Here is a 22966-nt window from a genome sequence, read left to right on the forward strand (position 1 = left end):
TTTGTTTTGATGTCAAACCTGTTTCTAAACTTAGTTAAGCATGTTCTAACATGCTTAGCTCGTCACTTTTAGTTTAGTGCTTATATAGGGTCGTAAGGTAAGCGATCTAAACCATCGCTTATGCTTTCGAACCCGACCCTTTTGGTCGGTCATTAGGATCCGACCAAACATATTAGGTGACCATAGCTACAACCTTCCGAGGTTATACCTTGTGGTCGCAATGTTAGGCGTTCCGAACGCGTTCTACGCGAACGACGCGTTAGGGTAGCGTAAGCTACCTGAACGGGTCGTGATGGACCGTAAGCACTTAGGTTAAGTTTCATTTTAGTATGTAGGCTTTGTTGAACCATATTACACGAGTCTCCATACTCGTTTGGTTTACGAACCCGCGTACTATCCGATCTTCCGATTTGGTCCGGTATATTAACATAGCTACCTATTAGGTGCCGTTGATATTCCATGACCTCTCGCATTACCTGGTTATTTCACAAGAACAACAAAGCAACCTCAGGTGAGTACATAGAACCCCATCTTTTACTGTTTTCCAAACTGTTTTGGGGTGAAACACATGTGCCTATCTGTTACATTCATGCTTTCCATGTTTCCACATCATATGCCTGCTATGTTGTTAGTACATTATAGTACACGATTTCATTACATTTCATGCTATGTATGCCCATTGTGTGCGTACTTAGTACATTGATTTACATTACATTTCTGTTGCATATGTTTACTCAGCATATGGACACATTGATTTACATGAACATTTCTGTTGCATATGTTTACTCAGCATATGGACACATTGATTTACATGAACATTTCTGTTGCATATGTTTACTCAGCATATGGACACATTGATTTACATAAACATTTCTGTTGCATATGTTTACTCAGCATATGGACACATTGATTTACATGAACATTTCTGTTGCATATGTTTACTCAGCATATGGACACATTGATTTACATGAACATTTCTGCTGCATATGTTTACTCAGCATATGGGCACATGCCTTCATTTTGTTATGACATTTGGTTTGTTTAACATGGGACAATACATTCATTAACATTAGCTACGCCGTTCGTTAGTAGGTAGTGGTACCATAGGAATTGACAACTCCCATTCCTGAAGTCCTGGGTTTGATAGGACTGGAAGGAATGACCGAATTCGATATACATAACTTAGATAAACCTTTAATTTGTTTAAGGGTTTATCGCCGCAGTCTCAAGGCTTGGATGTATGCATAGTTTACAATACCACATAAATGTTAATATCAATAGAGCATGCATTTCCCGCAGAACATAACGCTGATTTAAACCACGTTTTACTTCAACGACTTGTTTTGTGCATATGGTTTAAGTTGACACATTTCGCTTACCATACATGATACATTTTGGGATTACACATTACATGATTTACATTGAACATAAACACGTCGACATTGACATACACATTTGGTGGTTTACATTCGAACATAAACATTTGACATGGTTTACAATAACACTTGACATTTGGTTTACACATGAACAATTTACATGGTGGATTGGTTTGGGTAAGTGATTTAAGTAACGAGGCATGTGTAATATGATACAAGCATGGTGGATACGCCGCTGGTACTTCCTATATATAAATGTTTGTATAATATTACATATCGTGGCGTTATCTAAGTCATTTCAGTTTAGACACATTACATTTTACATAAATAACATATTCTTCACAAGACATTATTTTCACAAACAACTTATCTTATTCAACTCATTTTACTTAGTTATTCATTTAACCTTGCACTTATCTATACATATCATTTGATGTTATCGTTTTTCAAATGGTTTACAAAGCAAAACAAATTACAAGGTTCATGACTGACTGTTATTAAACATTCTTTAAACTCAAGTCATGAATCCCATTTTCACAAAACCTATGTATCTCACAGGCATTTTTATGCTGACGTACCTACTTTCACATGTGTTTTCAGGAGCTAATCCATAGGACGATGATCATGATTCTAGGGCGGACCTGTGCCTTAGAGCCTAAATATGAAGTTTGAACTAGCTTAATTATGTTTTGATTTCCGTACTCTCTTTCTAAGACAATGTAACACCTTTGTTTATAAATAAAATACAACTTGTATGCCATGGTTATGAAACAATTTAATTCTGTCCACGACACTCCCCGGCGTTTCCGCCGCGGTTGCATGTTATACGCGGCCGGGGTGTGACAGAAGAGTTGGTATCAGAGCCATTGGTTATAGGGAATTAGGTTATTAGTAATGCTTTGACCTAGACTATAACTTTCTAGGACCCTAACACAAGTTATCTTGTGTTTAGAGTTTAAAACATGCACATCACCTATCCTTAGGTGATAACCACAACGGGAACTTCGGTTCCGCATCCGCTTTGAAAATTAATCATCTGTTCTAGGATGATTGATTACTAGGTTTTGAACCCTCTATTATAAGGTTTTGAACCCCTTTGGATTTTCAAAAATCCCGTCAAAGTGTTGGGTTAATAGTGTGAACACGTGCGAACTGGAAGGGTGAATGCCTGTACCCTGGGTTTTCTGTCTAAGGCTAGAGTGTTCGTACAAATCCACATAATCGGACCAGTCACTCTTACCTGGGAACTCTTGGGGTGAGTGTTCACTTATAGGCGAGCATGTCTTCGCGATACACTAATCCTGACCCATTTACTTTGACTAGACATTTCATGTCGCATATTTGCTTTGCGATGCATAACCGCCATCTTTGCTTTTGTTGCTTTTGCTTCATCTCATTCTCTTCATCCAAACATCTCACTCGTTTCATTTCATGTTTTTCTCTTCTAGAATGCCTCCTCGACGCGACAACCAGATAGCTACTGCCGAGCTGGCGGAGATTATTGCGCAGCAGATGGCTGCTCAATTTCCGAATCTCTTTGCTCAATGGAACCAGGCCAACAACAACAATGGTACATGCAAATACAAGGATTTTAACTCGGCTAAGCCACTCAAGTTTAGTGGTTCTGAGGGAGCAACTGGGCTTCTTCAGTGGTTCGAGAGCATCGAGAACACTTTTCGCCATGTGCAGTGTCCGGAAAATCGCAAAGTCGAGTTTTCTTCAAGCGTGTTTCAGAAGAGGGCTCTAACATGGTGGAATGGGGTTATGAGAGATCAAGGTGCAGAAGTTGCTCTAGCTCAGACATGGGCTCAACTGAGAGCTCTTATGATGAGGGAGTTTTGTCCTCGTCATGAGCAACGAGCGTTGGAGAAAGAATTTGATGTGTTGAAGCAAGATAGTGGCGAGCACAGGGCTTATACAGATAGGTTTGAGGAGCTGAGTCTTCTTTGCCCGAATATGGTTACCCCACTCGATAAGGCCATCGAAAGATACATCGACGGCCTACCTGACTCAGTACAAGACATCCTTACTGGTAGCAACCCTACCACACTTCGTCAGGCGATCGAGTTATCAGCGACGTTGACTGAGTCGCAAATTCGAAAGAATAAATTGCACAGGAAGGGTGATAAGGGCAAGAAGCAGTCGGCTGACAAGGAGGATAGTAAGAAAGGCCAGAACAAGAATGGAAAAGATTCTGGTTCATCAAAGAGGTCAAGGAAGCGTAAGGCTTCCCAAAATTTTGCTGTCACTGCCCAAGCAAACCAGGCAGCTCCCAACCAGCCTCCAGCAAAGAAACCCTACTCAGGAAGTGCACCTTTGTGCAATCGATGCAACAGTCACCACCAACCACAATATCAGTGCCGTTTCTGTACTAACTGTGGGAAGTCGGGTCATCTTGCCGATGTTTGTCGGTTTGCTCAGAATCACGCAGTCCAGAACCCTGCTCAACAGGTTGCTCAACAACAGGGTCAGGCTGCACGACCAAACTACCCACCAGGTGCTTGTTATAACTGTGGGGATCTGACCCACTACAGAAATCGGTGTCCAAGACTAGTCAACCAGAACCAGAATGCAAACCAGAATCCGGCACCGGCTCGAGGTCGAGTCTTTAACATGAATGCACAAGAAGCACAAGCAGACAACGAGGTGGTGAACGGTACGTTCTTTATTAATAATCAGCCAGCATCTGTTCTTTTTGATTCGGGTGCCGACAAGAGCTTTGTGTCATTGTCTTTTGAGACAATGCTTCGCGTGTCTAGAACGAAACTAGGTAAACCTTTGACAGTAGAGGTTGCCAGTGGTGAACCCATTGTTCTTAATTCTGTTCTACGCAACTGCCAGTTGAATCTTAACGACCATATTTTTCCTATTGACCTCACGCCAATGCAACTTGGAAGCTTCGACGTTATAGTGGGAATGGATTGGTTATCCAAGCATCGCGCAGAGATAGTATGTTCTGAGAAGATTGTTCGTATACCGCTGTCGACAGGCGAGATCCTACAAGTTCGTGGTGAGAAGCCTGCCGGTGGTCTCAAACTCATGTCTTGTTTTAAAGCACGGAAGTATCTGCGAAAGCACTATGTGGCTTTCTTAGCACATGTTACAGCAGATAAAGGCAAGGGTAAGTCTATTTCAGATATTCCTGTCGTTCGGGATTATTCCGAAGTATTCCCTGAAGACTTACCTGGTCTACCTCCAGCACGCCAAGTCGAGTTCCGTATTGATCTCGTACCTGGTGCAAATCCCGTTGCCAGAGCTCCATATCGTCTTGCACCGTCCGAGATGCAAGAGTTGTCTAAACAGCTGCAGGAACTCTCCGACAAAGGTTTTATCCGTCCTAGCTTTTCACCTTGGGGTGCTCCCGTTCTTTTTGTAAAGAAGAAGGATGGATCTTTTAGGATGTGTATCGATTATCGTGAGCTTAACAAGCTTACCATCAAAAATCGATATCCCCTACCTCGCATTGATGATCTCTTCGATCAATTGCAAGGTGCTTCATACTTTTCAAAGATTGATCTTCGATCTGGATATCATCAGCTCCGTGTGCATGAAGAAGATATTTCAAAGACAGCGTTCCGTACTCGTTATGGACATTACGAGTTCACAGTCATGCCATTCGGTTTGACTAATGCTCCTGCTATTTTCATGGACTTAATGAATAGGGTCTGCAAGCCTTATTTAGATAAGTTCATCATCGTTTTCATTGACGACATTTTGATATATTCTAAGACGCGAGCTGATCATGAGCAACATCTTCGTCTTACATTGGAACTCCTAAAGAAAGAACAACTTTTCGCCAAATTCTCCAAGTGTGAATTCTGGCTTAAAGAGGTTCAATTCTTAGGACATATTGTCAACAAACAAGGTATTCATGTAGATCCCTCCAAGATCAGTGCGATTAAGGATTGGGATACACCTACTACCCCTACTGAAGTTCGTTCTTTTCTTGGTCTAGCGGGTTATTACCGCCGCTTCATTGAGAATTTCTCAAAGATTGCAGTTCCTCTAACTGCTCTAACTCAGAAGAACAAGCCATTTGATTGGGGAGTCAAACAAGACGAAGCGTTTCTGACTTTGAAACAGAAACTTTGTGACGCGCCTGTCCTAACTTTGCCCGAGGGTAATGATGATTTCGTCGTTTATTGCGACGCATCTAAATTAGGTCTTGGATGCGTCCTGATGCAAAGAAACAAAGTCATAGCATACGCATCAAGGCAGTTGAAGATACATGAGAAGAACTACACCACTCATGATCTTGAGTTGGGTGCAGTTGTCTTCGCTCTTAAAATCTGGAGACACTACTTGTACGGTACAAAATGTGTGGTTTTCACAGACCACAAAAGTCTTCAGCATATCTTCAATCAAAAAGAGCTCAACATGAGACAACGACGTTGGGTTGAACTTCTAAACGACTACGACTGCGAGATTCGCTACCATCCTGGTAAGGCGAATGTCGTAGCCGATGCATTAAGTCGCAAGGAACGTACTAAGCTTCATTGTGTACGTGTCCAATCTGTTATTCAAACCGATATCCAAGCCCGTATTTCGCAGGCTCAACAAGCTTGTGTTTCACAAGGCTTGATGGACAAGGAATTTCCTTATCACATAACACCTGCTCTTGAATTAAAAGACAATGGATCGTACTATTTCATGGACCGTTTGTGGGTCCCAAGCCAAGATGATCTTCGTACCTTGCTTATGGATGAAGCCCATAAGTCTCGATATTCCATTCATCCTGGCTCAGATAAGATGTATAAGGATCTTCGTATTCAGTATTGGTGGCCTGGTATGAAGAAAGACATTGCCTTATACGTATCCAAATGCCTTACATGCCTTAAGGTTAAGGCTGAACATCAGCGTCCTTCTGGTTTATTGGAGCAACCAGAGATCCCGGTTTGGAAATGGGAAAACATTACTATGGATCTCATTACTAAACTTCCGCGCACAAAGAAAGGTCACGATGCCATCTGGGTAGTCGTGGATCGTCTTACCAAGTCAGCACATTTCTTGCCAATCCGTGAGGATTATTCAGCTGACAAACTTGCTCAAATCTACGTGGATGAAATTGTAGCACGACATGGTGTTCCTTTGAACATCATTTCTGACAGAGATGCTCGTTTCACTTCTCATTTTTGGAGAACCATGCAATCTGCTATGGGGTCTCAACTCAATTTAAGCACAGCTTATCATCCGCAAACGGATGGTCAATCTGAAAGAACAATCCAGACACTGGAGGATATGCTTAGAGCTTGTGTGATAGACTTTGGTGGTAGCTGGGATTCACATCTTCCATTGATTGAATTCTCCTACAACAACAGTTATCACTCCAGCATCAACATGGCTCCTTTCGAGGCTCTCTATGGTCGAAAATGTCGTTCACCAGTCTGCTGGAATGAGATTGGCGAGGCTCAACTTACTGGACCTGCCCTCATTTTAGAAACAACAGAAAAGGTAAAGAAAGTTCGTGATAACCTTCAGACAGCTAGAAGCCGTCAAAAGAGTTACGCGGACCTAAAACGCAAACCCTTGGATTTTCAAGTCGGTGATCGTGTATTACTTAAGGTCTCACCTTGGAAAGGTGTGATCAGATTTGGAAAGAAAGGAAAACTTGCACCTAGATATGTTGGACCATTCAAGATCGTCGAAAGAATCGGTAAGGTAGCCTACAGACTTGAGTTACCTCCTGAACTTGGAAATGTTCATCCAACCTTTCACGTGTCCAATCTCAAGAGGTGTTTAGCTGATGAAAACCTCCACATACCGCTTGACGAAATTCGTGTTGATGAAACACTGAAATTTGTTGAGAAACCGGTAGAAATCATGGAACGTGAAGTCAAGTGGCTCAAACGCAAGCGCATTCCTTTGGTCAAGGTTCGTTGGGAATCTAAGCGTGGACCCGAGTTTACTTGGGAACGTGAAGACCAAATGAAGGCAAAATATCCGCATCTTTTTCAATCAGTTTCCTCTAAATAAATTTCGGGACGAAATTTCCACAAGTAGGGGAGACTGTAACATTTGTGCCTGTAATCATCATGAACAGTTCAATTATCAATAAAATAATGTTATTTGATCCCAATGTTTGTTTCATTGTGTTTTACATTTTTCGTGTTTTGACTTTCGTTCAATTTCAAACTCTACATCGCTTTCTGGAGCATTATACGCAAACTGGTGCGTAAACGTACTCAGTTTAATGCGACAAATACTCCGGAACATCAACATATACTCAACATACCTTAAATAACCTTTACATAACTTAGAAATTAGTTTTGAAGGCTTTGGTATAGCAAAAACAACTTAATTCACTTACAGGGACTAAACTTGACAAACTGCGAAAGTATGCCAATTTGAACTATAACGAACATTCCGGAACATGTCCATAAGTTAAACATACCATAAATATCCTTTACATAGCTTAGCAATAGGCTTTGAGGGGTTTGGTATGCTAAAACAAACTTTTGGATCATTCAGGGACTAAAAGTGTCAAAAGTGCACAAGTTTGCACTTTCGCGCATAACTTACGTTCTGAATACATCCGGACATCCAAAAATTTATGTAAGCATCCTTATATTATGCCTTAGTGGTTGGCATGAGAAAAATCCATTCGTCGCGTCATTTGGATCGTCTTTCACGCTTATGCGCATTCCGTCGTAATTAAGCGAACATCGCGATCGTACGGCCAAACGAACCGACATCCGACATATTTTTGGGCATGTTTCATGTCCACAATGTTTAGGCATCATTTTTGGGTCTTAAAGGTGACTTTACAGGTCTTAAAGGGGCTGGAAATAGCTTAAAAACGCAACAGGGGCTGAATACGTAAATTCTGCAAGTGGTGCAGATCAGACGGGGCTAGGCGACCCGCGTAAGACCTACACCCACTTTCACGCGGGCCGCGTGAACATGTCTGACAGCAGATTCTGCATTTAATGCAGAATCTGGCCTTTCGTTCGATCAAAGGGCGATGCCTTTTCACCCAAATGAAGGGCCAAGGGTCAAGTTCACTGAATCTAACCCCTGGACACATGTACGCGCGAGATCAAAGCACGATATTCGATAAAACGATCCTAACGGTTCCACTTTTCCTATAAATACCCCCCCTTTTTGTGTAAAAACCCACAAATCAGATCTAAATGCTCTAAGTTGATGCTTATGCTTCATACCTGAGCTATTGGATCTTGATTAGCACTCGGGGACCCTCCGTAAGTCTTCTTTCGCTCTTTTATTCGCTTTTCGAGTCCGAAAGTCAACGTTTTGTTGACTTTCTGCATTGACCAGCATATGGTCGATGCGAAGTTCATGGAACTTCATAACGTGAGCGTGATCACGATGGTTATGGTCCGTAGTGACCATACCTACTGATCACCACGTTATCTAGGCTCGGTGACGAGTCGTAGTTTCGGCCAAAATGTGCATTCTTGCATATTTTGTAACCAAACTACTTGTGGGCATCAAAGCCGTTTGTTTTGATGTCAAACCTGTTTCTAAACTTAGTTAAGCATGTTCTAACATGCTTAGCTCGTCACTTTTAGTTTAGTGCTTATATAGGGTCGTAAGGTAAGCGATCTAAACCATCGCTTATGCTTTCGAACCCGACCCTTTTGGTCGGTCATTAGGATCCGACCAAACATATTAGGTGACCATAGCTACAACCTTCCGAGGTTATACCTTGTGGTCGCAATGTTAGGCGTTCCGAACGCGTTCTACGCGAACGACGCGTTAGGGTAGCGTAAGCTACCTGAACGGGTCGTGATGGACCGTAAGCACTTAGGTTAAGTTTCATTTTAGTATGTAGGCTTTGTTGAACCATATTACACGAGTCTCCATACTCGTTTGGTTTACGAACCCGCGTACTATCCGATCTTCCGATTTGGTCCGGTATATTAACATAGCTACCTATTAGGTGCCGTTGATATTCCGTGACCTCTCGCATTACCTGGTTATTTCACAAGAACAACAAAGCAACCTCAGGTGAGTACATAGAACCCCATCTTTTACTGTTTTCCAAACTGTTTTGGGGTGAAACACATGTGCCTATCTGTTACATTCATGCTTTCCATGTTTCCACATCATATGCCTGCTATGTTGTTAGTACATTATAGTACACGATTTCATTACATTTCATGCTATGTATGCCCATTGTGTGCGTACTTAGTACATTGATTTACATTACATTTCTGTTGCATATGTTTACTCAGCATATGGACACATTGATTTACATGAACATTTCTGTTGCATATGTTTACTCAGCATATGGACACATTGATTTACATGAACATTTCTGTTGCATATGTTTACTCAGCATATGGACACATTGATTTACATAAACATTTCTGTTGCATATGTTTACTCAGCATATGGACACATTGATTTACATGAACATTTCTGTTGCATATGTTTACTCAGCATATGGACACATTGATTTACATGAACATTTCTGCTGTATATGTTTACTCAGCATATGGGCACATGCCTTCATTTTGTTATGACATTTGGTTTGTTTAACATGGGACAATACATTCATTAACATTAGCTACGCCGTTCGTTAGTAGGTAGTGGTACCATAGGAATTGACAACTCCCATTCCTGAAGTCCTGGGTTTGATAGGACTGGAAGGAATGACCGAATTCGATATACATAACTTAGATAAACCTTTAATTTGTTTAAGGGTTTATCGCCGCAGTCTCAAGGCTTGGATGTATGCATAGTTTACAATACCACATAAATGTTAATATCAATAGAGCATGCATTTCCCGCAGAACATAACGCTGATTTAAACCACGTTTTACTTCAACGACTTGTTTTGTGCATATGGTTTAAGTTGACACATTTCGCTTACCATACATGATACATTTTGGGATTACACATTACATGATTTACATTGAACATAAACACGTCGACATTGACATACACATTTGGTGGTTTACATTCGAACATAAACATTTGACATGGTTTACAATAACACTTGACATTTGGTTTACACATGAACAATTTACATGGTGGATTGGTTTGGGTAAGTGATTTAAGTAACGAGGCATGTGTAATATGATACAAGCATGGTGGATACGCCGCTGGTACTTCCTATATATAAATGTTTGTATAATATTACATATCGTGGCGTTATCTAAGTCATTTCAGTTTAGACACATTACATTTTACATAAATAACATATTCTTCACAAGACATTATTTTCACAAACAACTTATCTTATTCAACTCATTTTACTTAGTTATTCATTTAACCTTGCACTTATCTATACATATCATTTGATGTTATCGTTTTTCAAATGGTTTACAAAGCAAAACAAATTACAAGGTTCATGACTGACTGTTATTAAACATTCTTTAAACTCAAGACATGAATCCCATTTTCACAAAACCTATGTATCTCACAGGCATTTTTATGCTGACGTACCTACTTTCACATGTGTTTTCAGGAGCTAATCCATAGGACGATGATCATGATTCTAGGGCGGACCTGTGCCTTAGAGCCTAAATATGAAGTTTGAACTAGCTTAATTATGTTTTGATTTCCGTACTCTCTTTCTAAGACAATGTAACACCTTTGTTTATAAATAAAATACAACTTGTATGCCATGGTTATGAAACAATTTAATTCTGTCCACGACACTCCCCGGCGTTTCCGCCGCGGTTGCATGTTATACGCGGCCGGGGTGTGACACACGCTATGTGATGAACTTTGCTTGCGAAACCATACAAACATGAACTAACTGTGAACACGTGTATACACTAGGCTTTGATTGATTACTTGTGAGTGCATAACCTAGCATACCGAGCAAACCAAGGTGAGTTCACACCCTTACTAAGGCATGGGATTCCCAAGGGCTTGGGAATGGGATTGAAGAAATAAGGTTGAATAGATTCGTACTGACACTAATACTAGACTACCATACCACTGTCCTCGGTTGTGCATGATACATACTTATGCTATTCACTGTCCTCGGTTGTGCAGGACACATACTTATAAACTACGTATACTTATACTTACTACTATCCTCGGTTGTGAAGGATACTTATACTTACTACTATCCTCGGTTGTGAAGGATACTTATACTTACTACTATCCTCGGTTGTGAAGGATACCTATACTTATTACTATCCTCGGATGTGAAGGATACTTATACTTATTACTATCCTCGGATGTGAAGGATACTTATGCTTATTACTATCCTCGGTTGTGAAGGATACTTATGGTTACGAGTAGTCTAGTGGTTATACAACATGGGAAGCCCCCACCAATAGAACGTACTAACGGCCCAGTAGAGCCACCTGTTACAAACGAACTTACTATTACACATTTACTTTCTGTGAACTCGCTCAACTAGTTGTTGATCCTCTGTTACATGCCTTGCAGGTCGTTAGGTATATGGAGCTTGCACAGGGAGGAGCAGGTCGTTGTGGGCTTGGATCGTGATTATCCTGTTAAACACCTTTGATATTTGATACTTGTTTACGATGGGTTTTATTTATACGCTTCCGCTAAACAAAGATAACTTTCTTATGATTTGAAACACCTTTCATATGGATTTGGTTTGGTTTAAATGACAACTACTTTTATTATATGTATTGTTCTGTATGATTGGTGGCTTGATCCTGGTCATGTCACGCCTCCTAGCGGTGGTACTCCGCGTGTGGATTTTGGGGGTGTGACAGATTGGTATCAGAGCCATTGGTTATAGAGAACTTGGTTTTAATATGGGAAAACGTTTTTATTAAAACCAGACTATAACCAGAACAGTGCTCTCAACGATCCACAACGACGCTTCGCTTCACGTGCAAGACTCGACATCCTAGGTAATAAGGTCTATGTTTATTGCCTACATGCTAGAATTGCATAGAACTTTGCTCGTAGTATGCTTACATTACTTTGCTCACTACTTGTTACTGCTTGAGAACACCTATGTGCCTACACTTTTCTGCCATCGCACTACTCGCGAACCATTCATACTTATGCTACCTTTACTGTTCGATCATGTCTGGACGTGTTGACATGACTCAAGCCCGGTTGACGGCTCTCATTAACGAACAAGTTGCTGCGGCACTTACAGCCGCACAAGCAGGAGGTATAACCTGCTATTCCAGACCTATCCTAGGATGTTAGATCCTACTCTCGTGACCCAACTCTCGCGCTTAACCTTGACCTATCTTTCTCGCGCAACGGGTCAGAACGCACAGCAACCTGTCTGCACATTCAAGAAGTTCATGGACTGTCGTCCAAGCACATTCAGTGGCACGGAAGGAGCAGTGGGACTACTCCATTGGTTTGAGAAGCTCGAGTCAGTGTTCGAGATGTGTGAATGCCCTGAGGCTCGCAGGGTTAAGTACGCCACTGGCACGTTGGAAAAAATCGCGTTAACTTGGTGGAACGCGCAAGTACAAATCCTCGGGCTGGCAGCTGCTAACGCCACCCCTGGAACGAATTCAAAAGAATGCATTAAAAGGGAATACCGCACGCGTGATGACATCCACAAGTTGGAAGTGGAGCTTTACCATTTGAAAATGACGGGGTCAGGAAATTGATGCTTATACGAAACGGTCGAACGAACTGGCCATCTTGTGTCCAACCATGGTGGACCCTCCAAGCAAGCGTATCGAATTGTACCTCAAGGGTCTAGCCTCAGAGATTCAGAGCCATGCTACATCGACTAACCTCGACAATATCCAAGACATTCAGCGTCTTGCTCATCGCCTCATGGATCAGGCAGTGGAACAGAACAGGCTGCCTAGTTGTATCAGCGCTATTACTACCGCCACCACTTCTACTACTCCCGCTACTCCTAGTGACAACAAGCGGTAATGGGATGGGTATTCCAGCAAGGGTTCAGCTACCGTTCAGTCTCAAGCACAGCAACAGCGCAAGAATAGTGATCACCAGAGCCGAGTCAGCCAACTTCTGGTGGTCAGGGGCAGGGTGGATATCGGGGAATTCACCCAACGTGTAACTAATGCAACAGACACCACGATGGTTAGTGCAACGAGGGACATTGCCAGAGGTGTCTCAAGATGGGTCATGAAGCTTAGGATTCAGGAGTCCACGGCCTGCAAAACGGAATCGCCAGCACCGTATCGCTTAGCTCCACCAGAATCGGAAGAACTATCGACTCAGCTACAAGAAATCTTGGATAAGGGATTTATCCGACCTATCTTTTCGCCTTGGGGAGCTACAAGAACTCTTGGATACCATTTATCTGTGAAAAAGAAGGATGGCACCTTCAGGATGTGAGCTTGATTACCGTGAACTGAACAAGGACACAGTGAAGAACCGTTACCCTCTTCCACGCATTGACGACTTATTTGACTAGTTGCAAGGGTCGAGTTACTACTCTAAGATTGATCTAAGGTCAGGTTACCATCAGCTGAGAGTCCGAGATGAGGACGTCTCCAAGACACCATTCAGAACTCGCTACGGTCACTACGAGTTTCTTGTCATGCCATTCGGGCTTACGAACGCGCCTGCAGTCTTCATGGATCTTATGAACAGGGTGTGCAAACCCTACCTTGATAAGTTCGTCATCGTTTTCATCGACGACATTCTGATCTACTCCAAAAGTCAGGAGGAGCACGAGCAGCACTTACTTCTTATCTTGGAACTTCTTCGAAAGGAGCAACTGTATGCAAAGTTTTCAAAATGCGACTTCTGGCTTCGTGAAGTCCACTTTCTAGGCCATGTGGTGAACAAGGATGGGATTCATGTCGATCCATCCAAGGTAGATTCGATCAGGAATTGGCCAGCACCGCGTACACCAACAGAAATATGCCAATTCTTGGGTTTGGTGGGATACTACAGGCAGTTTATCAAAGACTTCTCCAAGATCGCGCAGCCGCTTACTATGCTGACACAGAAAGGTATCGTTTACAGATGGGGTAATACGCAGAAAACTGCTTTTCAGTACCTGAAGGATAGACTATGCAGCGCACCTATCCTCTCACTGCCCGAGGGCACGGATGACTTCGTGGTTTATTGTGACGCATCGATACAGGGGCTTGGTTGTGTATTGATGCAGCGGGATGAAGTTATTGCCTACGCCTCTTGTCAACTCAAGATTCATGAACGGAACTACACGACGCACGATTTAGAGCTGGGAGCTGTTGTTTTCGCGCTCAAGATATGGCGACACTACCTGTACGGTACCAAGTGCACAATTTACACCGATCACAGGAGTCTCGAACATATCTTCAAGCAGAAGGAATTGAATATGCGTCAACGACGATGGGTCGAGCTGCTTAACGATTACGAATGTGCTATCGAGTACCATCCAGGCAAAGCCAATGTTGTGGCTGATGCTCTCAGTCGAAAAGACACTCTACCTAGGCGGGTACGAGCTTTGTAGCTCACTATTCAGTCTGATCTCCCTGCACAAATACGAGATGCTCAGGTGGAAGCATTGAAACCGGAAAACGTAAAGGATGAAGCTTTGCGTGGCTCAAGGCAACGATTAGAACAAAGGGAAGACGGCGCCTACTATGTAACTGGACGTATTTGAGTCCCACTATACGGCGGTTTACGAGAACTGGTGATGGATGAAGCACACAAGTCTCGCTACTCGGTACATCCTGGGTCGGATAAGATGTACCACGATATCAGAACTACATATTGGTGGCCTAGCATGAAGGCCCACGTTGCAATTTACGTCGGCAAACGTTTGGCTTGTGCGAGAGTCAAGACAGAGTACCAGAAACCCCCAGGCCTACTTCAACAGCCTAAGATACCTCAATGGAAATGGGAAGAAATTACCATGGATTTTGTTACAGGCCTACCTAGATCTCAGCGTGGGAACGATACAATATGGGTAATCGTGGATCAACTCACCAAGTCTGCACACTTCCTAGCTATAAAGGAAACGGATAAGTTCTCCACTCTCGCAGGCCTCTATCTTAAAGAAGTTGTTTCAAGGCACGGGGTGCCCACCTTCATCATTTCGGATCGGGATGCACGATTCACGTCAGAGCTATGGCAAGCGATGCACAAATCTTTCGGCTCACGATTAGACATGAGCACAGCATATCATCCTCAGACGGATGGGCAGTCTGAGCGAACGATCCAGACTCTCGAAGACATGCTTCGGACGTGTGTTATCGATTTCGGCAACAGCTGGGAAAAGCACCTCCCTTTAGTGGAGTTTTCGTACAATAACAGTTACCACATCAGCATTCACGCCGCTCCATTCGAGGCATTGTACGGACGTAAATGCCGGTCACCACTCGGTTGGGCAGAGGTGGGGGACAGTTAGATTACAGGCCCAGAAATGGTAGTTGACGCTACTGAACGAATTGCACAGATACGAAAACGCATGGCGGCAGCTCGCGATCGCCAGAAAAGCTACGCAGATAAGCGTAGGAAGCCATTGGAATTTCAGGTCGGGGACCGGGTTTTACTCAAAGTTTCACCCTGGAAGGGTGTGGTTAGTTTTGGTAAAGAGGCAAACTCAATCCACGGTATGTTGGACCGTTCGAAATCACTGAAAAAAAAATAGGCTCAGTAGCCTACAGACTGAACCTACCAACTGAACTCGGTGCAGTTCACAATGTATTTCACGTGTCGAATCTGAAGAAGTGCCTGTCAGATGAGACCCTCATAGTTCCTTTTAAGGAACTCACTATCGACGAGCGGTTGCAGTTCGTCGAGGAACCAGTTGAAATCACGGACCGGGATGTAAGGTCCTCAAACACAAGAGAATCCCTCTTGTTCGAGTTCGTTGGAACTCCAAACGTGGCCCAGAGTACACCTAGGAACGCGAAGACCAGATGACAGAAAAGTACACCCATTTATTCGAAACCAATGCAACCACTACTGAGACTGAAGCTACTACTACTGAATTTCGGGACGAAATTCCAAATCAACGGGGGGATGATGTGACACCCCAGGAAAAACCAGTGAATAATACAGCTTACCTAGCTTCCTCAGTGATTGCGTACCAAATTTCGGGACGAAATTTCTTTCAAGTTGGGGATAATGTGACAACTCAAATTTCCAAGATTTCTGTTTCGCATTTATTGCATGTTCTTATATTGTTTAGCTGTTTATTTGCACAATTAATTGCTATGAAATTGTATACGTTTTGATGCGATGAATCGTATTGTGTGATTGTGCATTTGTTAATTGTGAAAGACTTGGTAAATATATGAACTTGGTGGTGAAACTAGGAAATGGTTATGGGATGGTGTGCATGTGTAAAATATAATACTTAGGGAGGTAGAGGGTAATTAGTGAAATCCTAGATACTTAACCCTAAATCCCCTTTTCACTAATCATTTGCACACAAAACCAAAACAAGTACTTGCATTTTTCTAATCCCCTAGGAATCATCATCACCACCATCATTGGCACAAGGCATTCATCACTTTCGATTCCACATTTCTCTAGAATCATCACAAGGTAAATGATTATTGCTTATTGATTTCTTGATTATATCAAATGATTATTGTTTATTGATTTCTTGATCATGTACTCATGGAAAACCCTAGTTTCTCATATGTTATTCTGTGATTTGATCCTGGATAGTTGAGATTATGATTAGATGTATGCTTGGTAGATTGATCCTGTGATGATTGTTATTGTTATGCATCGATCAATTGATTGTGAATCTGCCGTCTAGGTGAATGAAGTTAGGGTTCTTAATCGTATAGAAATAAAATGTAACTGATGTTCATGAGAACGATGCTCTGCTCGATGATTTATGTTACTTGTGGCCCGACCTTTGATTGTCATATAGTCTGAGTTTGTGAAATATGAAATCTAGTCCGAGGTATATCACTATGTTACCATGTCCGAGTTATTTGAGGTACATTGGATCCGAGTTAATTGCTTGTTTTGTTGCCCGACCTTTAATATCTTGTAGAAGGTCCGAGTTTCATACCTCAGGACACTAGGTCCGAGTTTCAAGTTCCACTTCTGAGTTTCTTTTCACTTGAAGGGGTCCGAGTTTGTGAGCCCAACCTATAGTCCGACTTTGTGAAAAGAAAACCTCAGGTCCGAGTTTATACCTTCTCCGAATTCCTTTGGCTTAAAAAGCCTTAGTCCGAGGTTGTGGGGAGGGGTATTACCCTGTCCGAGTTTAAGGGGGGGGGGGGTGGCCCTCTTGGCCGACTTTTGACAAGGACAAGAACATCCGACCTTTTTATCCATCCAAGGTCCGAGTTTGATACCCTCATGGTGGTCCGAGCTTCATGAAACTATGCCCGACTTTCCTCATGTTTCCAGGGGTCCGAGTTTAAGAATAGAAACCCCCCACCATCCTGTCGACTTTTACATATGTAGCATAGATTTTTCTGGTTCAAGCAAGGTGGTACGAGTTTGGTGTATGTTTGTGATTTGAATTTCATAAGGATAGTGATTGTCTGAATGTTAACTAGGAAGCTTTGCCTAAATGTTTGATGATGCAATGAAATAGCCCGATTGTTTGTTATATGCAGGATCTGATTATTGCTTAAACATTAGCCTTATTAACTCTCTTAATTAGTAAACTATATTAGAGTGTAATCAGGTTAAACACGTTAATTCTGTTATGATTGCAAGGATGATTATCACAGCTAGACGTATAACATTTCTATTATGCGAATCCTGTTAACCTGTTCTTCCCATCAAGCATGAAATGTATGAAGATGATTAACTGGTTGCAATGTCTGATGTTAACTGTTACACACGCTATGTGATGAACTTTGCTTGCGAAACCATACAAACATGAACTAACTGTGAACACGTGTATACACTAGGCTTTGATTGATTACTTGTGAGTGCATAACCTAGCATACCGAGCAAACCAAGGTGAGTTCACACCCTTACTAAGGCATGGGATTCCCAAGGGCTTGGGAATGGGATTGAAGAAATAAGGTTGAATAGATTCGTACTGACACTAATACTAGACTACCATACCACTGTCCTCGGTTGTGCATGACACATACTTATGCTATTCACTGTCCTCGGTTGTGCAGGACACATACTTATAAACTACGTATACTTATACTTACTACTATCCTCGGTTGTGAAGGATACTTATACTTACTACTATCCTCGGTTGTGAAGGATACTTATACTTACTACTATCCTCGGTTGTGAAGGATACCTATACTTATTACTATCCTCGGATGTGAAGGATACTTATACTTATTACTATCCTCGGATGTGAAGGATACTTATGCTTATTACTATCCTCGGTTGTGAAGGATACTTATGGTTACGAGTAGTCTAGTGGTTATACAACATGGGAAGCCCCCACCAATAGAACGTACTAACGGCCCAGTAGAGCCACCTGTTACAAACGAACTTACTATTACACATTTACTTTCTGTGAACTCGCTCAACTAGTTGTTGATCCTCTGTTACATGCCTTGCAGGTCGTTAGGTATATGGAGCTTGCACAGGGAGGAGCAGGTCGCTGTGGGCTTGGATCGTGATTATCCTGTTAAACACCTTTGATATTTGATACTTGTTTACGATGGGTTTTATTTATACGCTTCCGCTAAACAAAGATAACTTTCTTATGATTTGAAACACCTTTCATATGGATTTGGTTTGGTTTAAATGACAACTACTTTTATTATATGTATTGTTCTGTATGATTGGTGGCTTGATCCTGGTCATGTCACGCCTCCTAGCGGTGGTACTCCGCGTGTGGATTTTGGGGGTGTGACACTTGTGATGTCACCTGGGTGATGTCACTTGTGATGTCACCTATGTGATGTCACTTGTGATGTCATGCCTGATCAGATCTGCAACGAATCCGAGACTCGACATAAGACGAAGACGACAGATGACTGCACCAACAGACTCCCCCTCAGATGTTGACGAGTCTTAAGTGTCGAGTCTTCAATGACTTCAGTCTTTATCAGTCTGAACACTCTCTGAAATATCTCACAGTGTAAGCATCCTCAAATCTTTCTCTTCTCTTTTCATCATCATCAACAGACTCCCCAAACAATCTCTACACGGATGTCTTCAGACTCCCCCTTTCGAAATGCTGGGATCGCAGTCTGGCATGTTGAAATCACAAAGACTTCAGGTATCGGAACCTGGTTCTCTATCACTTAGAAACCTGAACATCCTCTACCTCACAATAAATTTTCTGATGATAACTTGTAAAAATAATCTCATCATCTAATGAATCACTCGCAGACAGTATACAATCAAAAGAATAATTTTACAATGTTAATCTTTGAAGAACCACTTGAAGATATATCATTTTTATTTTCTAAACAACACACTCTCCCATACCATCTGTTCATCATGTTTAGCACCCGGAATTTTGAAAATCAACTTTTCAATATCAGTTGTCGAAAATCTTTTTGTATTTTAAAAAAAAATTATGCTAAAACACACTGAAAATCTTTTTGGATTTTTGACATAAGAGAAATAAAATGCAGTAAAGAAATATTTACAAACATTATTTTTGTGAGTTTGTGTAAGAGGATCATATCAGCTTATGAGACAAATCACCAACACCGTTAAGCTTGATTTCATTTTAAGTTCTAAACAGTTTACCTAGATTGTCAGTATACTGGTCCACTTAAGTTTTCACACAAAGTTCAACTGATCCGAGATACGATATTAATGTCTTAGAAACTAAAACTTATCCGTGTGTCCCACTACTTGAATATACTCCCGTATCCAGATCCCAATATTCAGTCTTACATGTGAGTATACCTAGATGATATCTGTAAGGGGTTAGGTGCGAAACCGTGAGAGCTCAGGTCAGAACTTCCGTTCAGCAGAGAGATGACGGCTCGACTTTTGGTGGGTCCCCTTTAGAGGATCTTTTTTACAACAGCAATGACTATCAATTTTATTGTTTCATCGATTTGCTGAGGGCTGCGCTTTTTCAAGCATTTTCAGAAAGTATTATCCGGGGACTAGGTCAGTACTTCCATACAGCAGAAGTCCCTGGATAATACCCCAGATATCACTGAGCATAAAGACCTAGTATCTCAGAATAAGGGACCTTTCAAACAAGATTTCAGGGGTTACCTATATATCCAAGAAGTCGTTACCCACAGAATAAGTAAGTTTGAAATTTAGGTTTATATCTCGTCACAATCTACTAAATGTGCAAAAATCTACTGACACATCCATAGTAAGATTGTTTATCACTTTTAAACTTTCCAATTCTTTAGCATGTTGTGATAGTCCGCTGATGTACTATCATTTCCTCTTTTTCACAACAAACTCATTTTTGGTTTTTATCATGTTTTTGTCTTTTTCAAATTTTCTAATGTTTTTGGATTTTCTGAAAATTTCTACCCCCCCTAAAATGCAAACACATTAACGAAAATTGAAAACAAACTGTACAGAAACATGACAACCGATATTAAATCGCCTCAATTCGCCATTCACTTTGGCATAAACAATCAGAACTCCCCCTATCAACAAACTATTTTCTCATTTAGATTTCAAAACACTTAAGTTTGTTTTAATCAAAATGATTTCTCCAGAAAATAAGTTTGGTTGATTTTACCACTTGTAAGTATATCAGTACTAAGTTCGGGGATGTGGTTCATCATCTTGTCTCTCAATCACTTGTAGGAAAATGCAAGTACAAATTAATGTCCTTGATTTACCATATGCACAAGTTATGCATAATCAATTCTTCTAACCACTTGTAAACAAACACAAACAAACCTTTTTACCGTTTACATGATTGACATTACCGTAGTAAATTCCTCAAGAAAGATGCCGATACCTGCTCCTCGCTTACCAACCTGGAAGCTCCGGCATAGTCCTTTATTCTGTAAAATTTTAACAATTTCAAACACTTTCAAATCATCCTAATTAAACATGAAGGATGCCGATTCCTGATCCACGATTACCAACTTGGGATCTCCAGCAAGTCCGGTGTTTTATTCAAACATAATGTCCACCCAAGCCTCACCAGCCTTGGGTGACTTTGGAATACATCTGTCCCACCAAGATTTTGATTTATAAAATTCTTTAGCACCCTTTACTTTCTTATCAACCATCTTCCCAAAAATGTGTTTGACTTTCCCGTTGAAAGCCTTCTCAACATCAAATTCTCCTTTATCAGCGAAGAATTGATTTGAGATCTCTACCTTTCCAACTTTCTTCATCAAATTTTCCTTTGACAGTAACGCAAAATTCTCATCGTTCACCACTGGAACGGAATTCACAATCTTTTTATCAACCAATGACTCCTCTGATTTTATGGAATCAGATTCATTGTCAGAATTACCTTCAGATTTAACAACCCATTTTTGTTTACTTAAATCACCTCTTCTTTTGTAAAACCTTTTTGAACTTTCTCCTTCCTCAGAAGTAGAATTTTCAAACTTTTTAACAATTTTTACAGATTGCTCTTTCTTATCAACACAAGTTTTTCTCAAAACAGAGTTAGAAGAAACTCCCTGTTTTTGGTAGTTGGTCTTGGGGCAATTCCAAGCTATGTGTCCAACTTCCTGGCATTTGAAACAGGTTCTTCTGTCAACTCTTTGAGCAGATTTTCTCACATTCTTCTTCACTTCAGCAAGAAACTCTTGATTCGACTGTTTCCAGAAAGGTTTCTTCTGCTCATCTTCAGAACTCCCACCTGAAACAAATTTTGTTTTTGGTTTATAAGTTTTCTGATTTTTATAATTTTCTTGTGAAATAAAACCAAGACCTTTCTTTTGAGATTACCATTATGGTTTGGTTTCTTTTGGAAACTATAACCACAACCATAACCCATTTTCTTATTTACTCTTTGTTGAATCCTTGAAGTGTAAGGTTTAGGTTTTGCAGAAAGATTTAAATCTTTTATTTCAGAAATATTAATTTCTGTTAATTTGAAAACCTTTTTGATCATTTCATTTTTAACACTTTTTATTGGGAATTCCTCATCAGAATATAATTTGTCTGAATCATTCAATGTATATGCTACTTTGACTGATCCATCATTCAAATTAGATTTTGATAACAGAAATTCTTTATTGTAAACCCTCTTAACCGGCGAAGTCGGACTTTTTTCAGACGAACTCGAACTATCTGACTTAGACTCCAACTTTGACTCTTCATCCATATCCAACACCTGATCGACAACTCTTTTAACTAATTCAGACTCATGATCAGTGTCAGACGCTGTGAATGTGACATCAATATTGTCTGGTAATTCATCAGTGATTTCAGACTTTAATTTGATGTTTAGAGCCTTGTCTACTTGTTCCTCATTTGGTTTCCTGGGGGAATAACTCTCAAAGATAGGAGGCGGACATCTGTTATACTTGACACTTGGTTTCTTACTAGTATCCTCTTCTTTTTCTTTCTTCTTGAACGCTTCAAGACCTGCAACAGTAGGATAAACCCGATCAATCAGATAATCACATGTAGTATAACTCAAAAGTAATAGGTTAATCCTTTCACTCTCAATTCTCTCAAGTTCCAACTCCTTCTTCAAGTTAGCACAATCTTCAATGTAATCATTTATGACACTTTGCTTTGTCATCAAAGTTGCACTCATTTTGTCATTTGCCTTTTCAATTTCTGCATTCGTTCTTTTTAAACTGTCAACTGTCCTGTTCACTACATCGTATGACTCTTTAACATACTTCACATCAGACAGTAAATCTTCCTTCATCTTCTCTAACTCAGCA

This window comes from Helianthus annuus, chromosome 10 (genome assembly GCF_002127325.2).
Source record: "Helianthus annuus cultivar XRQ/B chromosome 10, HanXRQr2.0-SUNRISE, whole genome shotgun sequence".
Lineage (NCBI taxonomy): Eukaryota > Viridiplantae > Streptophyta > Magnoliopsida > Asterales > Asteraceae > Helianthus > Helianthus annuus.